The sequence below is a fragment of the Myotis daubentonii genome, chromosome 17, assembly GCF_963259705.1.
Source record: "Myotis daubentonii chromosome 17, mMyoDau2.1, whole genome shotgun sequence".
Lineage (NCBI taxonomy): Eukaryota > Metazoa > Chordata > Mammalia > Chiroptera > Vespertilionidae > Myotis > Myotis daubentonii.
The window spans coordinates 23,465,592-23,475,063 of NC_081856.1; positions in this window are offsets into that span (position 1 = coordinate 23,465,592).

Here is a 9,472-nt window from a genome sequence, read left to right on the forward strand (position 1 = left end):
GCATCTTGGAACCTCCAATATGTTCCCCTTAGTTCTTTCATAAACATAACATTGATTTCCCATTTAGTTCAGTTAAAGCTTTTGTTGTTTAATTCTTGCCTTTGTAGAGCTCACTGTTAATATCATTATAATGCCTTTGATACTTAAATCTGGACAAAATCCTTCTTCTTCCTATTGTATTAAAGGTTAACAGACAGGGTAGTCACAGGCTCCAACATTGGTTTAAGAATGCCATTGACCAATCCTGGTCTAAGTCACCACAGCACAGGGCAGACGTTCCCCCACGATCCATTTACTGCTCTAGCATATATTGACCACCCTTTCCTCTTTGCTAACTCGAGCTTGGAACTAGCAAGGGAACACTGCTGCTTGAATCGTACGATATAGGTGGGAACACAAGTGCCAGCTGATCCAATGCAGCCAGAGCAAAATCTCCCTTTTGACTTGTGTATTATCAGCCAAAGTAACCAAAAACACATCCGCACCAGATGGCTCCAGAGATGATTCTGATAGTCCTGTTCCATTGCTATTATTGCACGCACCAGAAAGAAGAGTCTTGGCAGTTGTCGGTCCTGCTCTTACTCATCTGGTCGAAACCTTGCATCAGACAGTTCAGGCCAGCTTCATTGTTCCCAGAAAAGCTCACACACTCATTGCAAATGGTCAGCAACCAGCACACAACTTTCTTTGTAACCCTTCCTCCAAGACTAGAGAAGAGGCAGCAAATCTAACAGGTTGGCTGGGACGGGAGGCAGGCAGGTCATCCTGCTTATTGGTGGCACTCTCTTCCAATAGTTCACTTCCTTCTTCTGTGGTAGGCAGATTAATGACCCACCTCTCCCCCACAAAGAGGTCCATGTCCTAATCCCCAGAACTGGTGAAGAATGTGTTTGGTTACATAGCGAAGGGGAATTAAGGTGGCAGATGGAATTAAGGCTGCTGATCAGCTGACCTCGATATGGGGAGAGTATCCTAAATTATCGGGGGAGGGGGGGAGGCGGGTACAGGCAGCGTAATCACAGGGTCCTTAACTGTGGAAAGAAGAGGCTGGAGAGGAGGTCAATGAAATGCAATGTGAGAAGGGCTGCTATTGCTGACTGAAAATGGAAGAGAGTCACTGCTAAGAAACAGGTCACTAGAGAGTGCAAGGAAGAGGATTCTCCCCTAGAGCTTCTCAAAATGAACGCAGCCCTGTGACACCTTGATTCTAGTCTGGTGATACCCATTTCCGACTTGTGAACTACAGAACTGTCAGTTAATACATGTTATTTTAAGCCACCAAGTTTGTGGTAATTTGTTACAGCAGGAATAGAAAACTAAGACAACATCCTGAATGATCTCAGCAGTCATACAGCTGGATCATGAAGCTTAATGATGACAAAGTGGATAAAGCATTTGTTTAAAATTATTTTAAGGTCACTTATACCATTGTCAGAGACACTGTCATCTGATCACCCTAGAACTGCTGTTGCTGACACAGACATTTTAAGTGACATCAGGAACATTTTGTGGAATTTAGAGTTTTAATACAATTCAGGAAACCTCTGCGTCTGGAATGTCCCTCGATAATTCAGATAGAGTATTTTTTTTTTATTTTAAAAATAATTTCTAACTATCTAGTTAAAAAAAAAAGGGAAGGGCTAGAGTCAGTGATGTACTGAAGCCAGCTTGTGCTGGCTTGGGAGAGACAGTTGTTAAAATGTTGTGAGCCATGAATTTGTCTGCAGTGGATGTATTTTCTCCTCAGAAACCAGCAGACACTAGCTACAGTGCGAGAGCTGGCTGCTGACCCCGCATTAGCACAGCACCTGCTAGAGTCCTCCTGGAAAGGCCTCCTTAACTCGTGCTGTACCTGCCACTCCCACGATTTACCCACTACTATCAACAGAGCATGCAGCTTCCAGATTTCTTTCAATGTGCTTCCAAATAAAGCATAATTTTATTAGCATTTCTTCCTCTTTATTTTTTTATTTTTATAACTTTGCTTTTTATTGAATTTATTGAGGGTGACACTAGTTAACAAAATTATACAAGTTTCAGGTGCAAAATTTTACAGCACATCATCTGTACCCTGTATTGTGTGTTTACCACCCCAAGGCAAGTCTCCTTGTATCACCATTTATATGGATACAGGAAGTGGTCCTAAGCTGGCAGTCGGACATCCCCTGAGGGCTCCCGGACTGCAAGAGGGTGCAGGCCTGGCTGAGGGACCCCCTGCCCCCGAGTGCATGAATTTCATGTACTGGGCCTCTAGTTGTAAATAATGCTACAATGAACATAGGGGTGCATATATTCTTTTCTCTTTATTTTTTAAAGTGTCACAATAAACTTACTGTTCTGTAGCATGTTTTTCTCTTCCTCAAAATCTTGGAGATCTGTCCACGTATGCTCATATAGATCTGCTTCATGTTTCAAACTAAAATATAACTATCATATTTGTTGTGTATATATGTCATACTATTTAATTGTCATACTGTTTAATTTGTGTAACAACTGCTCTACTTAAAATTTTACCACTACAAGCATTGCAGCAATAGATAGCCTCATACCCTCTTTGTGATAATTTGTGTCTAGGATAAAAAAATAACATTTGGAATTTCTGGGTTTAAGAGTATGAACACTTATAATTTTAACATATATCGTCAAATTGCTTTCCAAAGAGGCTGTATAACCCACAGCTCCACCAGCACTGACTGCATAGCAATGCATTTTCTCTCATTTTGACCCAGATGTAGTCCATTTACATTTGCCAACATAATGAATAAAAAGCAGTCATTTTAATTTGTGTTTCCTTGATCAGTACTTTCATTTAATGTAATTTCATTTTATTGGCTATTTGTTTATGTCTTCAGGGAATACCAGTTCTGATGCTTTTCTCACTTTTCTAATTTTTGTCTTTTTGTCATCAATTTGGAGGCTACATTCTGGATAGTAATAATTTGTCTATTATGTTACAAATATTTTCTCCCAGATTGTCTTTTGATGGTATTGTTTTTTTCTAACTTTAAATAATCATTTTATTTTAAAATGTTTGATTTACAGAAAAGTAGAAAGGCAGTATAGAGTTTTATTATACTTCTCACTCAGTTTCCTATTGCTAACATTTCATATTACCACTGTACATTTGTCATAACTAATGAGCTAATATTGACACAATATTATTAACTAATGTCCACACTTAATTCACATGTTGTTTTTTTAATTCACGGCCCCTTTTCTATCTCAGGATTCCATTCAGGTCACCAACAGTTTATGTTAGCTGTAAAGTCTCCTTACCCTCTTTTCTGACATATTCTCAGGTGCTCTGCTTTTTTCTTTAAAAAAAAAAATATATTTTATTGATTTTTTTACAGAGAGGAAGGAAGAGGGATAGAGAGTTAGAAACATCGATGAGAGAGAAAAATCGATCAGCTGCCTCCAGCACACTCCCTACTGGGTATGTGCCCGCAACCAAGGTACATGCCCTTGATCAGAATCGAACCTGGGACCCTTGAGTCCACAGGCCGACACTCTATCCACTAAGCCAAACCGGTTAGGGCTGCTTTTTTCTTTTTAATCCTCACCTGAGGATATTTTTCCATTGATTTTTTAGAGAGAGTAGAAGAGAGAGGGAAGGACAGAGAGAAACATCGATGTGAGAGAAAAACATTGATTGGTTGCCTCCTGCATGAGCCCCGACCAGGGCCAGGGCCAGGGAGGAGCCTGCAACCAAGGTACATGCCCTTGACCAGAACTGAACCCGGGACCCTTTGGTCTGCAGGCCAACACTCTATCCACTGAGCCAAACTAGCTAGGCCCCCCCCCTTTCTCTTTTTAATGACCTCAACAGTTGTGAGGAGTTCTGGTCATGTATTGGGTAGAATGTCTCTCAGTTTGGGTTGGCCTGATGTTTTTTCATGGCTTGATGGGGCTGTGGTTTGGGGAGGGAGATCACAGCAGTGAAGCGTCATCTGCCCATATCATCTCTTCATGACTTGTTCCTGATCACGTTCGCGCTAACCTCTTGGAGAAGGGAGCATCAAGCGAATGCAGACTTGCAATACTATGTCTTTTTTTTCTTTTATTTTATATAAATTGAATATTGTCTTCATAAAAGCTACTCGGCACAAAACGAGAAATCAGAATATAGATAATTGAGTTTATTGAGTAAGACTGAGTAATTGCATATTGAATATGTATAAAGTCTGTTGTTTTTATGAATTTATTTATGAAAGACGGATTTTGCCCATGAGATTATACTGGTTAAACTTCCTCTGAGGCTATTTGGTAAAAAAGAGATGGTTTTGTATGTTTTGTTTATTAATAGTAGGTAATATGACAGGAAATAAACAGAATAAAGAATAGTACAGCACATATTGCATTTATAATGGTATAAATTTGCAATTACACCTAATGACCAACATTAAATACAGTGTATTAAATTATTCAGATTGCTCTACAGTATAAATTATGCCATTGATTAGATTTACTGCGGTAGCTTTGAGATGTAAACTAAATATTGTGACATTCTTTAATTGAAATAAATGCTTGTACTTCAATTAATGGCAATTTTTTAGATCATTAACTCTAGAAATTTGTTTTTATAGTCTATTCAGAATTCTACAATCAAATGGATTGAGACATAGGCACACGGTTTTATTAAGAACAAACCAAATGTTATATAAACCTGATAATTTTTTTTGATATGATAAGGTAGTGATAAAATTTGCAACGCAAAGAAGTGAAAAATGTCTATGTTTGTCTTTCCTAAATATTGTTATTGCAAATATTTCTGTCTTTCCAAACAGTTAATTTGTGGGCAAATGATATCTAGACCTTATGGTGTATAAATTTTGCTTAACTCACCTTAGAATTCTTCATTAGCCCAAATAAAATGCAGCCACATTCTTCCCTAAAGTGAAGAGTAGGCAACGTTAGCATGGTTGTGCCACAGTGCATGGGTGTCATATGGAGAGATGGGCAGTATTTTTATAAAGTATCTTATAAAATTTCACCAAACCCTTCTCACTTCACTTTAGTAATGTTAAAGGAGTAAAATCATTGTAGGACAGTGAACAAAATAGCAATGTCTAAGTAATATTTCTCCAAGTATGGTTACCCAGCATGCATCGCCCCTTCTCTGTCCAATTTCTCTTTGAAAAAAGCTTCTCTCCCACTGTGCCTAGCCTGGGAGGGGGATGGTAACCTCAGGAGCCTGCCCTTCTAGGAGGGAAACCAGGGGGATCTCTGTGTCTCCTTCCTCCAGTTCTTGGCATCGCCATCCTGCACGTGGCAAAGGCGAAACCACATAAACTCTGCAGAGCTGCCTTTTCTTGACTTTTCAAAGCTGAGTTTTTCAGTCTGCTCTCCAGACTTGGGAACTGTTCTAGACTTTTCTACTAAATATCCCTGTGTTTCATATAACCAGTGTTCAGCTTTTGTTGCTTGAAATTGAAGATTGCCCAACCAGTAAAAAGGGTAAGTGGTGAGGAGTGTTGCGCTGCCTGGGAAGCGCTGTTGATTATGTTTTATTCCAAACCCACCTTTAATATCATAGTATTGTTATTGGCAACCTATGATTGCCTTAAGTTTAGCATTCTAGCCCACGAATCAGGAAAGTGTGTTCATATTTACCCTCTTTACCTCCTAAAGGATTTACCAAGGAAGCATTTACAAAGTAGTAATTCCTGTGGATGAGGACATCTCGGGGAGCCAGGTGACCTATAAAATGTTGTCAGTTCTATGACATTTAACATATAGTCATGTGCCACATCCTCGAAACTTTACACTAATCAAAATCATTAATGAAATTAGCAACACAAGCCGGCCTCATTAGTTTTAATTCATTCTGTAATGTGTAAAGAAATACAAAGAACATGTGGCCTGTATCAGCCTGAATAGCTCTCAATAGCTCTCATCACTGCTTTCAGTGAATGCTGCTTCTCACCCAGCTCACGGGTGTGATTGCCACATAAGCTTAATTAATTCATAATTGATAACTTAGCCCTTCAGGTCCCAGAAAGACTGCTGTTGTTTACTGACTTCTATAATTTACTGCTGGGGAAAAAGGCAGTCCCTGTGGGGTTTGCAGTTTGAAGCATCGAGGACCACAATCATCAGGTGGGGAAATGTCACGGCAGCACCTCAGACTGGATAGTTTCACTTGAACTTTAACTTTATAACAAAGACATCCAAACAATGCATTTTTCTCATTTTTGCTTGTGAAAGAATATTTAATTTTAAACATTAATTTTCCTCCAGCTTTATTGAGGTATCATTGACAAATAAAACGGTATGTATTTAAAGTGTACACATCATTTGATATATAGGTATACACTGTGAAATGATTTCTACAACAAAGTTAATTAACGCATCCATCATAGTTACCTTTTCTTGTGTGTGGTGAGAATATCAAATTTCGAGTAGACCATACAGCATTATTTTTTAAAAATTTTAAAATATATTTTATTGATTTTTTACAGAGAGGAGGGAGAGGGATAGAGAGTTAGAAACATCAATGAAAGAGAACCATCGATCAGCTGCCTCCTGCACACTCCCTACTGGGTATGTGCCTGCAACCAAGGTACATGCCCTTGTCTGGAATCGAACCTGGGACCCTTGAGTCTGCAGGCCGACGCTCTATCTGCTGAGCCAAGCCGGTTAGGGCATAGACCATACAGTATTATTAACTGTTAACTATAGTTGTCATGCTGTGTATTAGGTCCCCAAAACTTACTCATCTTATAACTGAAAAGTTTGTGCTCTAACATCTCTCCATTCCACCCATGCTCCAGCAACCACCATTCTACAATCTGTTACTATGAGTTCTACTTTATGTGTGTGAAGTCATTTAAAAGATTTTAGTTTTTGTGGAACAATAATTTGTTTATCTTTGTGGAAATTAGTGGAGAGGTATCATATGAGACTTTGTCTTCCTAAAAACAGATTTGTAAGGTCTCTACTTTTCACTTCCAGATTTAAACTGGGGGGAGAGGATGCCACCAGGTGTTAAGAACTCCGACAGCAGAATGACTAACTTGTGGCTAAGTATTTGAGATGTCTTGAAAGTAGCCAATTTCTCTGGTGTTATGTGAGTTTCCTGGGAAGTGCGGGTGGTGAGGAATGGGGCTGGGCAATGAACCTTCAGTTGTATCAAAAGTGATGATTCTCATTGTCACCACCAGAGGATGTTCTAGGCACACTTTTTTGTCAGAGCAACTTACATTCACTTACATCGCCAGTCCTTCCCACAGAGGTAGCACAGCCGCTCCGAGGATGGGAAAATCTCCATGCCAACAGCAGTTCATAAAATGGAAAAGAACATGGTATTGGCTATGTGTTTAGAAAAGTCTGAGGCATTTAACCCAACTGTTCTGGAATCATTACCCTGATGCTGACAAGCAAAGTTATTTCTGAAAAAATCTGCCAGATTTAGTTCTTGACTGCTTTGTAAATAGAAAAAATAGCTAGGCTACTCACATTATAATTCTTTTTTGAGTTTTGGGAAAGTGGCCATTTTGGTTATTAGATTTTTTTAAAAATTACTGTAATTCTTGTGGTGAGACTAGAGTAGGAAGAGACACAGGGAAGAGAAAAAAGAGAAATGTTTTTAAGAGAATTTAGTGTAGTGGTCTTTAGATAGGGAATTATGCCTTACATTCACTTAATAAATAAAAAAAACCATGAAATACTATCAAGAGAGTAGTAAAAGTGCCTGTTGCAGATAAGACTTTTAAAACTGCTATCGTATGTCAAGGTCTGCTGTTAAATGTCAGAAACTAGGTTGAATCTTGTGTCAGCTCAAAGGATGTATAGTTAAGCTGCAAAGCAACCAGTTCCCCCCAGTTTACCTCATTATGTAAATTATATCCTTTCTGCATGGTGAATGTGATACTTGTTAAAATGAGTAAATGTAATATATTGTTAAAGGTAAATGGTGTGTGTGTGTGTGTGTGTGTGTGTGTGTGTGTGTGTGTGTGTACATACACATACTGAAGAGCACAAACATGTTTTTCCAATTTATGGGCATTTTAAAAATTAAAATATAACTGACATACAGCATTGTGTAAGTTTAAGGTTGATTTGGTACTTTATCTGTTGCAATGTGATTGCCACTCTAGTGTTCACTAGCTCCTCTATGCTGTCAGTCACATAATTATAATGTCTTTTTCGTAGTGGGGACAATTAAGATCTAGTATCTTAGCAACTTTCAAGCGCAGGATACAGCATTATTGCCTATGGTCACTGTATTGTGCATTAGCTCTCCAGGACTTATTTACCTACCAGTTGCATGTTTGTAACTTGAAACAAAACTCTAGTGCAATAATAGTTAGCAAATGAGCATTTAATACATAGTAGGTACTCCACATAAATAAAATTACTAATATAGAAATCTCATAAAATACTATTTATCCCACATTTACAAATTAAAATGCATCTTTTATCAGTTAAGTGACTTGTGCAGCTAGTAGTGGGCGGAGGCAGAACTGCCTTCTCTCTCTCTCTCTCTCTCTCTCTCTCTCTCTCTCTCTCTCTCTCTCTCTCTTGTCTGTGTGCCCATTAGTAGATGAATGGATAAAAAAGCTGTGGGACATTTCCACTATGAAATACTGTACAGCTGATCTCTTACCCTTTGGGAGAGCATGGATGGACCTGGAAGATATTATTCTAAGTGAAATAAGCCAAACTGAGAAAGAAAATATCACATGATCTCACTTATCGGTGGAATCTAATGCGCAAAGTGAATTGACCAACAAAATAAGACCTGAAGCAGGGAGGTATGGAACAGACTGACATACCTCAATGTGGGGTTGGGGGGATGAGAAGAGATAAACCAAAGAACTTACATATTTTTATGCATAGCCCATGGACACAGACAATAGGGTAGTGAATGTCTGGGGGTGGGTGGGTAGGGGTTGTGAAAGGGGGGGCGGAGGAGGGAACATGGGAAATATCTATAATACTATCAACAATAAAATTATGCCCTAGCTGGTTTGACTCAGTGGCTAGAATGTCAGCTTGCAGACTCAAGGGTCCCGGGTTCAATTCTGGTCAAGGGCACATGCCTGGATCGTGGGCTCGATCCCCAGTGTGGGGCGTGCAGGAGGCAGCTGATCAATGATTCTCTCTCATCACTGATGTTTCTATCTCTCTCTCCCTCTCTGAAATCAATAAAAATATATTAAAGTACTAGTATATATGTACTTTTGAAAAAAAATAAAATCAAATACACACACACATAAGAAAAAGACAAAATCAATGCCCTCAATTGGGTTTCATATCTCCTGAGGCCTTGATGCCGGAGTCTTACTTTGGATGATTAATAATAACAATCATCATAATCTACAATATTTATAAAACCCCTTACAGTTTATGTAGCAGTTCATATGCTAACTCTTTTTGGATCCTCATAACTAACCTGTGAGGTAGGCAAGAAAGATTATTATCAGCAAAAATCACCCAGTGGAGAAGATATTTAGCATAAAAGAAGAAA